At 32.8% G+C, this 18,439-nt stretch overlaps 1 pseudogene; it reads right to left on the bottom strand.

Annotated features, from left to right (window-relative positions):
* The window catches only part of LOC127557361 (NXPE family member 4-like), a 95,226-nt pseudogene that overhangs the window by 37,475 nt on the left and 39,312 nt on the right, over positions 1–18,439 (bottom strand).

Here is an 18,439-nt window from a genome sequence, read left to right as displayed (position 1 = left end):
GTGAAGAGAGCACCAACATTGTAGTCAGGAAGACAAGAGTTCAAATCCAGCCTCAGGCACTCGCTAAATTGTGGGAACTCTGGGCAAGTCAATTTGTCTCAGTTTCCTCATCTGTAAAAAAGAAGAAAATAGCAAACCATTCAAGAAAGTGAGTGCCAAGAAAACTTCAAATGGAATTATAAAGAGTAAGGCACAAGTGAAAATAACTCAACAAAAAAAGCAAAATTATGCAGACTAGGAGAGGAGTGACAGTACTGGAGGGCACATATTTGTCCTGTTTTTCAAAAAAGAAAATAGAATGGAATCTGAAAAGTATAGTCCAATAAACGTGATTTCAATTCCTACTCAAAAACTAGATAATACCCATTACAAAGATGAAGAAATTGAGGCCTGGAGACAGTAAAGTCACTCAATGAGTCAGGACTAGAGCTGGGACTATAACTCAAGTCTTCCAATTCCAAGTACAGACTTTTTACTTTTACCTCAATTATGTTTTAAGTTATAGCTCCATTATTTTATTTCTTTACCTCAGAAATGAGTTTAAACTTCCCATAAACAGATTATTTGGAAATCTGTTATATACAATTTTCCTGGTTTTTCCTAGACTGGAGCTTTTTGTCTTAAAAATAATTGATTATGGCCCAGGAAGACTTTTCTATCTATATCTATGAGGCCAATTTTTTTTCCTTCCAAAGAAGGAAGGATCCTTCACTAGAAGGACTAGTCACCTATCTCTTTAAGTTTTTTAATTTCCCAACTGGCAATTCAAAGTACCTAAAAGTGCTCTCCCAATTTTTTTGTCCATATCATCATTTTCTTTTCTTTCTTTCTTTCTTTCCTTTTGAGTACGACAATATAAGGCTCCTGGTTACTGAGGCCTCATTCATGCTTGTATTTTTCCTTTCAAAGTCTAATACAAAGAACCAAACTTTAATTTGCTGCTGGAATATAGAACTCTCCCACTTCTTCAATTGGATCTGCTCTCTTCAGAAGGCTTGTGGGAAGTAAGTCTATTCTTTAATATCTGAGCTTAAGCCTATAGTCACTACAGCCAGTCTCCATACTTCCCAGGTATGACCAATAAACTACAATTATTCAGGACCTCTTTATTTTACTGCAGTATGAGCTATGTTCACTTCTACAGCAGAGCTGGAAGAGATAGTTCATTTCAGAATTTTTCTCTGTGAAAGACAATCTTTCTAATTGTAGCCATGGGGAAGGGAGAGGGGAGAGTGAGGGGAAATTTGCACAATATTTTTATTATATATTTAAAAGAAATAGCAAGTTGTATGCAATCATTTTGGAGTTTCACATGCAATCACTTTTCCTAAAAAATATTATACTATGTTATGGAAACATTTGTTTTATTCTATAAATTAGAAAGGTAGTAAGTAGGAAAGATTCCAGGGATATAGAAGAAGTCTGGATAAATATCATCAAGGTTGTGAGTCTAGAAAGATCACTTTCATCTTGGACTATAAAAGAATACTTCTTAGCAAATTAAAAGGAATTAGTTCATTAGATTAATTCCTAGAAGGGTACTAAAAGAATAGAAGAGGCAATATTTGAATACAAAAAAGATCCTGTTAATGATAAGAAACATGTATTTGGTTCATTTGGAAGAAAAGAATTAAAGAGAGGAAAGCAGTTTATTGCCAAATACAGGTTTATTTCACAATCCTCATTGAAAGTGACAATATTTGAGTGAATATTTGTCAGTAAAGGAATGATTGAATAAATTATGTTCTATGAATATAATGGAATATTAAGGTTCTATTAGAAATGATCAGCAGGCTGATTTCAGAAAAATTTGGAAATACTTACATGAACTAATGGTGAGTGAAATGAGCAGAACCAAGAAAATATTGTACATAGTAGCAACAAGATTATCTGATAATCAACTGTGATGGAATTAGCTCTTTTCAACACTTCAAGGTAATTCTACTAAACTTAGGATAAAAAATGCTATCTGTATTCAAAGAACTATGAAAAATGAATATGAATATTTTCATCCTTGTTTGTTTGCTTTGTTTTGCCCTTTTTTCCCCTCGTATTCCCTCCCCCCTTTGGTCTGATTTTTTCTTGCACAACATAACAAAGATGGAAGCATATTTAAAAGGATTGTATATGTTTAGCCTATATCAGATTGTTTGCTGTCTTAGGGAGGGGGGAAATAAGAGAGAGGGGAAAAAAGTTGTAATGCAAAATCTTACCAAAATGAATATTGAAAAGAAAGAAAGAAAGAAAGAAAGGGGGGGGGAAGGAAGGAACAAAGAAAAAAGAAAGAAAAAAAGGAAAGAAAGAAAGAAAAGAAAAGGACACTATTACTGCAAATTTTCAAATATCAACAAAAAGCACTTTAAACTATATTAACTCAGGGCAAAACACCTAGTTGGAAGTATAAGGCACAAGGGATAATTAGTACAGCACTAATAGTACAGAACATAGTATGCCAAAGATGAATTTAGCTGTATAATTAACGCTTCTAAAAGCCTGTTACTCAATTATCTATCCTTATTCATTAGTAAGGTTAGAAACTGATAGTATCACAGGAGAGTTTGAAGATTCTTAGTTGTTTGTAATGGAACTTTTTGGCAATCTGATGAAGCCCATGAACTTCTCAGAATAATAATTTTTTAACTTGAAGAAAATTTTAAATTTCATGAAAGTTTAGTAAAAAATATGTATCTATATATATATAATTTTTCTTCAGTCACCATCTATATCACAAACACTCTAAAATCTATTCAAAGATATCTTAAAAGATCCATGGATCCCAAGTTAGAAGCCTATGCCATTAGACATAGTGAACAGAAGAGTCCAGGGAAATACCAAATTCTGATTCTCATGTAAAAATATATATTGGCTCTTGGCTTACTCTCCCAACCCTAACTCCACTAACTGATCAGGACCTTTTAAGGGTAAGGTTTTAACCTTCAAATTGCAGGTTCTTCTAGTGCTATTGATCTGAGCCTCCATTCCAGTATGTTCCTCCAATATCAATTGTAGCAATTAGTACTCCATTATAATTTAACTGTTTGGTTCCCAAACTGGGTACCAAGATGACTCCAAAAGCAAACTCATAGAACAACATGAAATATTTAAAATTTTCAACCTAAATGCTTAACAAATGAAACTATTATGCATCTCTTGTGGCCTAAGGATACTAGGTAAAAATTACTAAGACACTACAGGACCATGAAATAAGAATGTTCGGGAACCTCAGATTTAATCACTTTCTTCTATCACCACTGGGAAAGAGAAAGGATAAGTTGGGACATTTTATACAATCGGTCATTTCTGTCTTATACACCAGTTAAAAGGCTTTTCTTCACCACACAGTAAGAAGATAAGAATTAGAGAATAGCTGCACATACTCTGAAGTAATAGGGTAAGTATTTTTTTTTAGCACCATCAAGCATTTCTGGAAGCACATTCCTTACACCTTTGAATAGATTGGCATTTGGCAGAGCAGATGGCACATGTGTGAAGGACTAGATCCTTTTGGTCCCTCTTTTGTTACCAACTAAACAAGTTGGTTACCATTTTACCTCAAAAACATTCTTTTTTGTGAGTAGAAATTTTCTTTTCTTTTGTATAGGTTTGCATTATGTATAGATTTATCTAGTAAAGCTCATGTCTCCAACCAACAGGAGAATCCCACCCCAATCTTCTTTTTAACACTGAGCTTATAGAACTCCAATCATACCCAAGGATGTCAAGCACAATAATATGAAATAAATACATTTAGTTCTTTTTACACATAATCATTAAAAAAAAGAAAAGAAAATTTCAAACTAAATATATTTTTAAAAAACATACCAGAGAGATTAAGTGCCTATGACTATGTCCCAAAATGCGCAAAATGTTTGTATTCAATCCCAAAATATTAATTGTAATTAATCACCATGAGCAAGTAATTATTTTGATTAACATTTAAAGTACTTGGATAAAAACTTCATCCTCTCTGCTGCAAAAGAGGCAATAATGGTAGCCTCTGCTCTCTCATCTATCTAGGAACCTTAGATCTAATTATCTCTCATTGCTGCTCTTTTTTCTGCTCACTGTTCTTTACATCAGAAACTTCAGGAAATCCAGGTCTCTATAGGATATGGTCAGCCGAGGTTTCTTAATTCTGTTTAAGAAGGATGCAGGAAAGGACCAAACACATATTGACAACTTGATTTCACTAGTCCTTTTTGCCTTCTTTATCCTTATCCTTTAGTCCCTAGCTCATGCACTTGTAATAGCCAACATTATTTTCCTTTCTATTAAACATTCTAGCTGTCTAATTTCATTGTCACAGATTTATACTTTCAGGTATAGCAGGACAAAAAGGAACAGGGCAAGGAATATTAATTTCATTAAAAAATGGCTCCAGACAGGAAGAAGGAAAGCACATCTTAACATCCTAAATACAACCTACCTAAAGTTTTCTTATTCTTTTATTAATGAGCCCTGCTCTAACATCTTGAAGTGCAAACTCCATAAAAAGCAAATAAAGAAAAGACCCCAGGTATGAAGGGACTGGAAGTAGTGGGAGAGATGGAGTAGGGCTACTTCTCCAACAGCCTTGAGCTGTGGCCTATTAGTGAAAGTGTAAAAACATCAGATAGGACTAGCTCTGGCTGGTTGGCTACAAAATTAAGATAATAAATATGGTGGGAGAGATAAAAGATTGAATTTTAGAGGACTGAGCTTTGAATCCTGACACAAGGGATTATTCATTTGTGACCTTTAAGCAGACCACCTAATCTCTTTGGGCACAGATTTCTTCATCTATAAAATAAATAGAATGGAGAAGATGGCTCTGTGGTCCCTTGGGGTTCTAAGTCTGTGCTGTCACCTTTTCTTTATGGGATGGGTTGAATTTTTTCTTGTTTTTTTTTTTGTTTTGTTTCATTTTGTTTTGTTTTTAGTACATGGCTCAGTACCCAAGCTAGGAGTAGAAGAACTTAAAATTCACTCTGGGAACAATACAGGATATTAAGTTTCTTTGTTGGGATAAGTAAAAGAGAAGAACTTCAATTTAGTCTATTTTGCTAACAAATATGTTAGTAAATTGTGCAGAATTGGTTGGTGAGAAGGGAATACACAAGAGTTGGCTAATAAGTATTTTAGATTGTCTATGGAACTCTTAAAACCTTTGCAATTCTGTATGAATTACCATCATTGGCTAAGCCATCAAAATGAGCCAAGCAATATGAAATATTTGTCCATATGGTCATTAAATTCCTATATTTACTCAAGATCTAGACTGCCTGGAACAGTTGGACCAGTAAAAGGTGTTTTTAAAAAAACACAAACCAAAAAACTCTCCATTCCCACAACAGTTTATTTTCATAGGATCATCTGCAATGCTTTTGCTCTATTTACAAAAGCTTCCTTTTTCAAACTTTTTCCTCCATCTATACACTTTCTACATTCTTTGATTCACCTCAAGAGTCTTACTTTTTTAAATTTCTTTATGAGATGTTAAATTAATTACACTCAATTCCTTATGTCTCATCTTTTTTAAAGCTATTTATCTCCTTTTTTTAAACCATCTTTCTCCCCTAACATCAGTCTTCTAGGTCCTCTTTTTATTTAGTTATTTAAATTCAACTCAGTCCAAGGTATTTCCTGAGAGATATTAGCATAACTAAATTGAATTTTTGGTGTGATTTCTAGTTAGTTTTGAAATTCCAAGAAGTTTTCAATCACACTTGGAAGAGGATGAATTTTATTTAACAAGATAAAACTATATTTAGTCATTTAAGAAAATCTGTTCTTCATATTTATCACAGATTAATTATAATTACAAGTATTAATTACATTAAAGTGCCCACTTGTGAAAGATACTGAGAGATCTTAAAATGGGTAATACTCCCTGCTTTCAAGAAGCTTATAATCTACTATGATTATTCATCACATAATAGTCACAAAAACTTTTTTTTTAATTGTGAAAAAAGAATATGACTGTATTTAAGTGAGCTTAGGTCCTAATTCTGAATATTTTAATTTTCTTCTTTTCAACTGGATATGACTGATTTTAAGTATCTTCCAAAGAGACAGATCTTGGTAGATTTGACATTTTATTAGTGACTCCACAGTAGTCACAATCTGATCTTGCATAACTGGCACTTTGCATGATTTTTATTTCCTAACAAATATAGTTTAAGAACATGTTAATCTGATTCCCAATCATCATTAGTGCCATAGGCAATGGTCATGTCCCAGGTATCAATGACATCCACTTTGAGATCCCAGAAGATGTCTTTCAAAATGAGAAACTAACTATAGCCATGAAAGTCCCTATGTCACTCAGGATCATTATTAATTGCCCTGGTATTTTCACCTCTGATGATCACTTTGGTGTCTGGGCTTCTCAGGAACAAGCATTAATGACCTTGTGAATATTAATGGCTATTCTGATAAAGATGTCAATGGGGAATAATCTAAAGAGTTGGCCCAGAGAAAAGATAATGGTGGTATTTTTGTCCCCTGCTATTCTGTCAATAACACGGGCAATGTACTCATTTTCTTTTGCTGAATAACTATGTGAGACAACCAAAGGGTAGCCATGTCTTTGCCACTGAATGCAGATGTTCTTTTCCAAGTCCACAACAAGCTGATGATGGAGTTTACCAAATCCATGGAGGTCAATGGACTTCAGTGCTGATGTCAAAAGGAAAAAGTAAAGTTACATATTAAATAAAATAAGTAAATGCCCTGTTGAGTAGCAAATTAAATATGATACAACCACGTGTAGCCAACGGCATGATCCTAAATAAGAAAAGAAGTAAAAATGAATTGAGTGATTTAAAGCCATATACAGTTATGGTATATGAATGTTATGGAATATTATTGTTCTATAAGAAATGACCAGTAGGATAATTTCAGAGAGGTCGGGAGAGACTTATATGAACTGATGCTGAGTGAAATGAGAAGAACCAGGAGATCATTGAACATAGCAACAACAAGATTATACAATGATCAATTCTGATGGACATAGTCTCTTCAACAATGAGACGATTCAGAGCAGTTCAATGATGAAGAAAGCCATATACACCCAGAGAGAGGCCTGTGGGAACTGAGTGTGGATCACAACTTAGCATTCTCACTCTTTTTGTTGTTGTTCATTTGCATTTTGTTTCCTTAATTATTTACTTTCTTTTTTTTGTTCATCTGATTTCTCTTGTGCAACAAGAGAAATGTATAAATATGTTTATACATATTGGATTTAACATATATTTTAACATGTTTTACTGAATTGCTTGCCATCTAAAGGAAGAGGTGAGAGGGGAGGATAAAATCTGTAACACAAGGCTATGCAAGGGTCAGTGCTGTCAAATTATCCGTGCTTATATTTTGAAAATAAAAAGCTTTTTTAAATAAATAAAGCAATATACAAATATATAGTACTTTGTGTTTGTATAACTTATTTACATTCTTCCAAGTAGCTTGCAAGTTCCCAAAAGACAAGAACTATGACTTATACTTTTTTTAGTCATAATCTCACTGACCATAGGGCTTATCTGTAATGTGCTCTGGTTTGATTTTCCTGGGATCTCTGGGGCAGCTTTCTTTTCAGTTCAGTAATCACCACAAAAACAGCCAAGTGTTAAAGTCCAGATTCTTTATTATCTCCTTCCTGAGTTTGGGCAGCTTTCTGGAGAGTCTTTCAGATCCGCCTTGGCCTCAGTGGAGAAATGCAGGAGGAGAGCCTGCCACCAGGAGTATGACCAAAGGTGGAAATGAATTTTGAGTCCAAGGGCTTGTGCTTCAGTCTCCAGTCTGCTTGTCTTCTCTAGCTCTCTTTTTGAACCTAGCTGAGGCTCCCAGCTTATATGTTCTACACTAAGTATAAACCAATCATTATATCACTAGGAAACTATTATTTGTTGTAAGATTAAATCAATCATACTGAAGTTAGAGAACTATTAAGCACCATGTTAAACTCATCAATTCCACTTAGTATCTTGTAAGAATCCTTGTTTCAAGTTCAGAGTTCTGGCCCATAATATTTAGCCTCAATAAATTCTTATTGTTTCAAAATGAATGAAACTCCATTGAGGAAATAGGAAATTTGGCACTCAAAACTATGAACTGAAACAATGTGGTGTAGTAAATAATCCTATCTCTTTACTCTACACCCCCCAGAATAGTTCTATGTAACAAGGAAATAATTCAGAACACTTTTTGTTAATTGCAAATAAACAGCTCTCTAGTGCATTTCTAATGCAGGGACAGCACTAGCAAGTATTTGGCTCTGTAGAGACAGAAAAAGAAAGTCTAGTTCAGTGCTTTTCTCCTGTTCCCTGATTCTGGTTGTTCTGTCTCCTCCTTCAGCCTACAATTCAGCCAAACTTGACTTTTCTCTATTCCTCACATGCCACTTTATCTCTGAATTTAATATCTTTGCGCTGAACATCTCCCTTACCTCTTGTCATCTCCACCTTCAAGCACCATCTTCTACATGATGCTTCACCTGAATCACTGGATTGCTAGTGCCTTCCTTTCCAACCTATCTTGCAGGTAATTTTTAATATTCACTTTTATTTATTCTATTTAAATTTTTTGTATACTTATCTCTATTAGAATATAAACTTGCAAGATGTTGTGTTATATCCCTAAAGCCTAGCTGAGAATCTAGCACACAGTAAACATTTCATAAAGGCTTATTGATTGTTTAAAATAGATAGCATAGCGAAACATTCTGATTTGTTGAATCAGAGAAATCATGCAACACTGTCATAGTGAAGTCAAGTGAACTAATATTTATCAAGTATTGCCAAGCACTGTGCTGAACACTAGCAGTACAAAGAGAAGTTTAAAAAAAAAGTCAGTAATTTAGTGTATAAATTATTTATTAAGCACTTATGTGCCAGTAAGAAGGTAGGTGGGGTAGTGGATAGAGTGCCAAGGATGGAATTAGAAAGATTATCTTCCTAAATTAAATCTGGCCTCCGATGCTTACTCACTATGTGACCCTGGGAAAGTCATTTAACCTTGTTTGTCTCAGTTTCCTCATTTGTTTAAAAAAAAAAAAAAAAGGGAGGGGAGGAGGAAGGAAGGAAACATATTGGTAAATGTAGCAAATATAAATGTAGAAACAAATTTAGTGAATATCGCAAACAATCAAAAGGGACTAAAAAAGATGGAAATATTGACTGGGAGAATGAGAATAATTTTGCTGGTTTAATGATCTTAAAAGAAGAGAAAAAAGTTATATTATTTTGAAGAAAGGGACAGTGAGGGGAATGAAGTATTGCATGTAATTGGGGTAGAAGGAAGGAAGGAAAGAAGAAACAGAATGGAATGGAATAGAATTTTAGAAAAAGTTTAATATAAATGATCTCTGACAATTGTAGAATTATAATAGAAAAGAAAATGCCTTAGCTACAAATGGAATCCTTACAAAAATTAACCAGATATTAGGACATAAAATCTCACATGCAAATACAGTAAAGCAAAAATATTAAAGGCATCCTTTACTGACCACAATGCAATAAAAATTAATTCAACATGGAGATATTAAAGAAAGAATTGAAAACTAATTGGAGATAAAATAACTTAATATGAAATAATTAGTGGGTCAAAAAATGAGTCATAGAAAGGATACATTCTTAATTATATTAAGAAAAATTACAATAATGATTTTAAAAGATTAATATTTTGGGGATATAGCCAAAGCAATCCTTGGGGGAAAATCTGTATTTCTAAACATTTCCATCAACAACGAGAAAAAAAAACATCAACTTATTGGGCATAAAATTAAAAGTAAAAACAAACTGAAAAACAAACAAAAAAAAAGTCATTAAACACCAAAATGGAAATAATGATAATCAAAGAAAAGATTAATGGAACTTAAAGGGAAAAGCTCATTGATATAATAAATAAAACTAATAATTGTTTTTTAAATAAAATAAAATTTGAAAAGCAAGAAGAAAACCAAATAACCAAAATAAAAAACAAACAAGAAGAATTCACAACTAATGGAGAAAAAAATAGAAGCTGTTATTAGAAACTATTGTATCTAACTCTGTGAATAAAACTAACAACATGAAACAAATATTGACCAAAGTATAAAACATTAACTTGTGGAATAAACAACACAGAATTAAATAACTCAGTTTCATAAAACTAACAACATAAAACAAATATTGACCAAAGTATAAAACATTAACTTGTAGAATAAGCAACACAGAATTAAATAACTCAGTTTCATAAAATGACACTGAACAAGCAAAAAAGTGAACTTCCAAATTAAAAAAATATATTAGGAATCAAAGGATTTACAAGAAAATTTTATATTATAGTAACCTCCAAAGCTCTCCTACATTCTCTTCTCTTTTTTCAGTCAATCATCTCATCAATTCTGTGGGTTCAATTAATACCTCTGCAATTAAGATGCATATGATTCCCTGATCTATTCATCTAGTTCTAGAGCCTCAATAAGATGGGTCAGAAGAGAGAAAGGATATTGAAGCTCTTCAAAAGTCCAGAGTTGTCAGTTGCTTAGACCCTGTGTGGGTGCATTTGTGGGAAAATGTGATTCTGATGTTGAGGAGCATTATTTGTAAATATTATTCTTATAATGTCATTGGAGTAAATTCATTTGCAAAAAGATTAAGAGAAAGCATATTTGTGGGATATATGAACTCATATATGAGGAGAGTCATCTACAAAGTTATTCTAGATTCTTGGAAATAGTAACAAGAGTAACACCCAGTCAGCCAGTGGTTGTAATATATAGACAACTGAAGCTCAAGATAGCATTATACATGTAGGTTTATCCAGGGTCAGTTACTAGATGTCCTCATGTACTCCACATTCTTTCCAAGGAACTTCCTTTATATGTCATCATGACTCTCCCAGAAGCAAGCTTCCCAGGTTCTTCATGTGAGAAAGTTGCATTAGTTTAGTAGGCTGATAGGATCTGCATATGTACCAGATTCAAATTATTCATGCTAAAAAAAAAAACACTCTCAATGTTTAAGAAAGATTTCTCAATCTCATTCTATGAAACAAAATTGATCCTAATAGTTAATCCAGGTAAGATTAGAGCAGAGAAAGAGAGCTGTAAATAAATATAAGCAATGGAAATTTGTACAAAACATAGAAATAAAATCCTAGAGAAAAGATTATAGTAATATGTCCAAATAGCAATTCAGTGTAAACAAGTTAGATTAATAATAAGGATGCAAGAATGGTTCAACATTTAGAAAACAATTTTTAACATAATCATATTGAAAGCCAAAATAATAAAAAAACAAACTTTTATCCATTAATTCAGTAAAGTCTTTTTTTAAAAAATCCAGTACTCTTTTATGAGAAAGGAAAGAGACAAAGAGAAAGAGAGGGAGGGAGGGAGGGACAGAAGGAGATGGGGTGGGAGAGAAATGAGGTGGAGAGACACACACACACAGAGATACAAAGACAGAGATGGAGACAGAGACAGAGAGACAGAGAAAGAGAGAGAGAGAAGGAGAGAGGGAGGGAGGAAGGGAGGAAAATGGGGGGAGAGAGAGATACAGACAGAGAAACAGACAGAGACAGAGAGAGACAGAGGGAAAGGGGGAGGGAGAATGGGAGAAAAAGAGAGACAAGGAGAGAGAGAAATCTAAATAACCTAAGCATATAGGCATATCAAGGCTATTTCTAGTGATTAAAAATACATATCTAAAAACAAAAATGAATATTAGTTGCAATAGAGAAACACTAAATGTATTCATTACAAACAGGATTTTTGAAAAAGTACTCAGGCTAGATGATGTAATGGATAGAGCACCAGCCCTGAAGTCTGGAGGACATGAGTTCAAATCTGGGCTCAGATACTTAACACTTCCTCACTGTGTGACTCTAGGCAAGTCACTTAGCCCTAACTGCCTCGGCAATACACACACACACACACACACACACACACACACACACACACACACACATTTGTTTGCTCCAATTTTTTCATCCATAAAATGGGATGGAGATGATAATAGCACCAACTTTGCAAGTTTGGGATAAGGATCAAATTAGACAATATTTGTAAAGTGCTTAATATAGTACCTGACTTACAATAGTTACTATATAAATCATAGCTAATATTATTATTAGAGAGTTGCTTAGGATATCAAGAAATTAAGAGACTTGCCCAGAATCACACAATCAATATATGTCAAAGGAAGGATATGAGTCCAGGTTTCATTTCTCTATCACTTATATCATGTGGCTTCACCATCTATTTACAAGTAACATAATGTTTTACTAAGAATATCCCCAGAAGACTAATAAATAAAATGAGATGAAAATAGCTTTAGAAAAGTGGCAGGACACAAAATAAATATGTAAAATTCATGAAGGAGGAATTGATATTTTAAAAAACAAAGAAAAAACTTATTCCTTCAAAGTAGCTGCAAAATGCATAAAATATCTGGAAGTCAAACTACCAAGATAAAATCTACAGAAATAAAAAGGTGAAATTGAAGAATACTCAATTAATCTGACATAAAAAATAACAAAATGAAAAAAAATGGAGAGCCATTCATTCTCCTGGAATAGTAATAATAATAACTTCAGAGCTAGACGAGACCTTAGAGACAAAGCATTCAAGCCCCTTCTTCTTTAAGGAGAGGAAACCTCACAGGTTAATTGATTCATCCAAGATTATATATTAATAGTAACATGAAACTCTGTCTTATCTGACATTTTCACCATTATACTGGCATTCTGGAAACCAGAAATAGGAGTCAAGGTCCAGAGAAAGTGAGGATATATTCTGCCAGTATCCTGGTCAAGTCATTTAACTTATTCATCTTCATTTTCTCTCTCCAATGGCTCTTTCCCATCTGTCTACAAACATGTTCAGGTGTCTCCAATTCTTAAAAAGAATGTTTTAACTTCCTTTAGTCCTACAATTTTATTAGAAGAATCACAGAACATCAGAGTTAGAAGCTCTTATAGAAGTCAATTCTTCTAACACATATTTAAATATTCAAATGGATCTTTTATTCCCTCAATTTGAACGTTTTCTAGCAATACAAATTAAACCCATCCATGTCAGTGTCTCTGGTGCAATTCTTATATATGTCTTCCTACAAGCTCTCAATATGCTAAAGGCCTTCTTTGTTTTCTTCTGACATCATGAGAATAGCAATTGAATATTCATACTGTCCATCTCCCATTCCTCATTTTTATCATTTTGATCTATCTCCTCTTCTTATGATAGATGTTTCTCATGACCTTTTTTACATTTTTCTTTTAAGTTCCTTGTGGCTATATACTGTATCCTAATCAAACCTACCATATATCTCACCATTTCATTTGGTGTGATACTTATTTTAAAATGCGATTGTCCATATCTCATAGTCATACAACACCCTCAGTAGAATACTGGTGTTTAAAAAAATGGGCTTTTCTTACTAGGAGAAATTTGGGTCATTAATAGAGCTCTGTAATTTTCCAAAGGCAATCCAGCCCTTGTTCCACCTACTGCTTAATTATGGGCCCAACTCATTGTGCATATATATTGTTTGTTCTTCAAATACATACTGATGGATAAGCTTTACAGGAACATAGTTGCATACTGTAATCTGAACAATAAATGTTGTTATACCTTGCCTGATGTTTATGATCAACTGGCTACTAAATTTTTCTATTTTTGTTGTTACATTTCTCAAACATTCATGAATGATATATGTATGTATGAAGACTTCTTGATAGAAGAAAGGCTTTAATTGAAGGTTAATGAATCAATTGTTTTTCATAATTTTCTATCAATAAGCACAATGAAATCTTGTATTCTCTAGAATTAGTCAATTCTAAGATGGTAAAGAAAAAGAAATGGCAAATCACTCCAGTTTCTTTACCAAGAAAAGTACCAAAAGGGTCACATAGAGTCAGACAAAACTCAAAATGGACAGACAAAAAACAAATCTATTCAGTTCTGTTTTCCCTTTTGTTTTTCTTTTTGCTAGATTTAGCCAAAATTAAAAGAATTATGTTGAAGTCTCCTATAACTATTGTGTTACTATGTCATCTTGTAGCTCAAATAATGTTTTCTTTATGATAATGGATGATAAGACTATAAATACACTTAGGTTGTTACTGAATTGAATCTATGGTTCCTTTCAGTATAATGTAGTTTATTTATCTCTTTTAATTTTTTTCAATGTTTGTTTTTACTTTGTGGGTAGCATGATTGTAACTACTGCTTTTGTGGGGATTCACTTGATTTATAGCAAAGTTTATTTTTCTATCCCCAAAGTTTTCTTTTGTGCATGTCTTTATTTTTAAATGTATTTTTACAAGCAAAAATTGTTAGGCATTGTTTTTTATCCATTCTGTCATTTTTTTCTCATATTAATGGCTTGTTTAATTCTTTTACATTTGAAGTTATGAAAATTTTATATTTTCCTCCACTTTCTTTATTATTGGACTTTTTTCAAGTTATGCTTTTATGTTCCTTAGTTACTTTAATCTTTTTTAAGGTGTCTCTATTCCCACAGGCTCTCTTACTCTCATACCATATTCCCTCCTCTCATTTGTTATCCCCTTCTCCTCTAGGATCTTGCTTATTATTTTCATTTTCTCTCCTACTTTTATCTGGTTATATAATTTTTCCCCTCCATCCTTTTTTATTCTCTCAGTAAAGTGGATTTCATGCTACCTATTCTTCTTCTCCCCTTCAACTAGTCTTGTTCATTATGTTTTTCTTATATATTTCACTTTTGATATCCCTTTACAGAGATGTTCTCTCACTCTTCATTTTTCATCTTCTTTCTGATTACTCAACATCCTCATTCTCTGTTTCATGTCTCTTACAATTATGTAAATTCTCTCTATTCTATATATTCCTCATGCAATCAAAACTTTCAAGGTATTCATTCTGGGCTCTTCCCTCTAGGCAGTTTCTGCCACTACTTTGTAGAAATTGCTCCATGGATTCTCCTTTCCCACTGTACCTCACTTTCAGAATAATGTCACTTCTTAAGTGTCAGAAAGAAAACTACTGCATGATAGGCCCTACCAATACCAACACCATGTCCCTGATTGTGCAGCCCATCACTAATCTATAATCTCTCTCTGGTTACCCTTTTTCTCATTTACTTCAAAATCTCCCTGGAATCAAGCCTTCATATTCCCCAGGTAACAGTTGCCCCCTGAAATTTCAATTCCCCTTTTCTAAGGTAGGACTAGCATCTTTTAAAATACCAAACTCCCTAGACCAAACTTAATGTAACCTATCCAATCTAACTTAACTAAACCTAATGTAATCCATTTCCCTCAGTTTTGTCATCTATAAAATGAGCTGGGAAGACAGAAATCACAAACCATTCCAGTATCTTTGCCAAGAAAACCCTAAATATGGTAACAAAGAATGGATATGATTGAAAATTACTAAATAACAGTAACAAAATATATATTTTTAAAATTTGTGTCATAACTGATTAAGATAGACACCAATTATTGGTTACAAAATTAGCAATAATAACCTAAGAAAAAACATTGGAAAGACAAAGCTTTTTAACTTTTCCCAACACTGAAATTTTTTTCTTTCTCTCACAAACCTCTGACCAAAAGAAGTTAGATATGGAGTTTTTATTTTCTCTGATAGGATTTTTGTTATATTTCTTGGGAAAGGCAATATATAGGAAGCAATTGAAGACAATCATTTCTTGGGCATAGAGGAAAGTTGGCAGTTACCCACCTCAAGACACATTAACAGATAATTTTCTAGTGAGAGTAAAATAAACTAGGAATTAAGTACTAAGCTAAAAAGAAGATCAAACTAATCACAGACATGTAAAGGATCAATATCAATAGGTATGCATTAAATACCTATCATTTATCAGACACTGAGCTAAGTGTTAAGGATGAAACAATTTCTAGAAGTATAATGTTTAAGAATTAATGAAGTGACACGTGATTAAAAACTACAGGGATAACTGGAAAGCAGCAGGAAGAAACTATGTATAGATCAACATTGCGCACCATATACCAAGAGAAGGTCAAAATGAGCATGATTTAGATTAAAATTTAATTAGGCTAATTAGGAAAATATGTAATCGTTTAACCTGCTAGATCTTTGGATAAAGGAAGAATTTAGAACCAAACAAGATACAGAGAGCATTATGAAAGGTAAAAGAGATAATTTTAATTATATTAAATTTTAAAAGTTTTGTATTAACAAAACCAATGCAACCAAAATTAGAAGAAAAGCAGAAACCTGGAACAGAATGGGGAGAATTTTATAACAAGTATCTCTGATAAAGGTCTCATTTCTCAAACATATAGAAAATTGAGTAAAATTTATAAGAATACAAGTCATAGAAACAGCTATACCCAAAGAAGGAACACTGGGAAACAAATGTGAACTATTTGCATTTTTGATTTTCTTCCCGAGTTATTTTTACCTTCTGAATCCAATTCTCCCTGTGCAACAGGAGAACTGTTCGGTTCTGCAACTATGTATTGTATCTAGGATATACTGCAACATATTTAACATATATAGGACTATTTGCCAAATTGGGGGGGGGGGTGGAGGGAGGGAGGGGAAAAATCGAAACATAAGCGACTGCAAGGGATAATGTTGTAAAAAAAATTACCCTGGCATGGATTCTGTCAATACAAAGTTATTATTAAATAAAATTAAATTAAAAAAAAAAGAAAGAGAAAAAAAAAAATACAAGTCATTCCCCAATTGATAAATGGTCAGAGTATATGAACAGACAATTTTCAGACAAAGAATCCAAAGGTATCAATAATCATATGAAAAAATGCACTAAATCACCATTGATTAGAAAAATGAAAATTAAAACAATTCAGAAGTAGCACCTTATACTTATCAGATTGACTAATATAAATCCCCCCCCAAAAAAAGGAAAATGATAAAAGTTGAAAGTGATGTGAGAAAACTAGAACCTAAGGCACTATTAGTGAAGGTGTGAACTGCTCCAAACCTTCTAGAGAATAACTTGGAACTATGCCCAAAGGGTTATAAAATGGTATATATACTTTGGTTTATCAATAGCACTGCTCAGTTTGTGTCCCAAAGAGATTAAAAAAGTAAAAAATAAATTAAAAAAAAAGATGGGTGGGAGAGTTTAAGGAGGTGTGGTAGGGAGGGAAGGACCTATTTATACAAATAATATTTCTAGCCAGCTCTGTTGGTAATGGCTAAGAATTGGAAACTGAGGAAATACCCATCAATTGAAGAATGGCTGAATAAGCTGTGGTAGATGATTGTAATGAAATATGTGCTGTAAGAAATAACAAACAGGTTGATTTCAGAAAAACCTGGAAATCACTACATAAGCTGATGCAAAACAAAGATCAGACCATGAGAACACTGTACATAAAAACAGAAATATTTTATGATGAAGAACTAGGAATGACTTAGCTATTCTCAGCTATACCATGATCAAGACAATCCCAAAAGACTCATAATGAAAAAAATGCTATCTGCCTCCAGAGAAAGATCTGATATTGTCTGAATGAAGACTGAAACATAACTGGTTTTTATCTTCTTTCTTTTTTATTTGAAATATTTACAAAGTGAGTAATATGGACATGTTTTATATAATTACATAGGTATAACCTATATGGGATTGCTTACTATCTCAGGGAGTATGGAGAGAAGGGAGGCATGAATAGAATTTAGAACTCAAAACTTAAAAAAAAAAGTTTTTAAATTGTTTTAACATGAAAGTGGGTGAAAATAAAATATATATTTTTTAAATAAAGTGCTAGCTTGGTGCTTGGCACATAAAAAGAAGAATTAATGGAGAGATATGTTTTGATCCTATATCCATTTTGGTTTTAGAACATTTTAAATATTCTAAAGTATTGGACTTGGTATTCAAGTGAAAATTACTTAAGAAAATCATGGATCAAAAATTTGGATCCATAGGGGCCATTAGAAGTCATTAGCAACCTGAAATCCAGAATGACTAAATAAATTGCTTGTGGTCACAAAGGAAATAAATATATAGAAAGTCTAATTTGGACTTGAGGCTTCTGATGCTAAAACTAATACCTTTCCACTAAACTAAAGTTTAAATTGTTTCTTAAAAATGAGAAAGTGAACAGAGAATGTTCTGCATCTAGTGAGACTAAAATAATGATGAATAATGATGAATAAGTAGGTTTTTAATTTGATATAAAATTGTGGCTTAAAAAAGAGGCAAAGTGGATCTGAGAACCTTCATCCTGAATACAACTCAGACTAGAAGCATCAGCATCAGTCTTTTAGATCCTTTGTCTCTTAAGACTTTGCCCAAAACAAAAAGTTGTGCTTTCCTTTTCTTAAAAAAAAAAAAAAATTTAAAAAGCTAACAAAAAGGCTAAAGGTGTAATTTCACTTCAACATGCTCATTAATAGTTCTGGCTCTTGGAGTATTTGTAAATTATTACTAAGGGCTAATATAGTCTCAACATTTCTGTGCTAATTTTATGAAGAGAA

This window comes from Antechinus flavipes, chromosome 3, assembly GCF_016432865.1.
Source record: "Antechinus flavipes isolate AdamAnt ecotype Samford, QLD, Australia chromosome 3, AdamAnt_v2, whole genome shotgun sequence".
Classification (NCBI taxonomy): domain Eukaryota; kingdom Metazoa; phylum Chordata; class Mammalia; order Dasyuromorphia; family Dasyuridae; genus Antechinus; species Antechinus flavipes.
The sequence above is the reverse complement of the archived record's forward strand: the minus strand, read 5'-3'. Positions and strand labels throughout refer to the sequence as shown.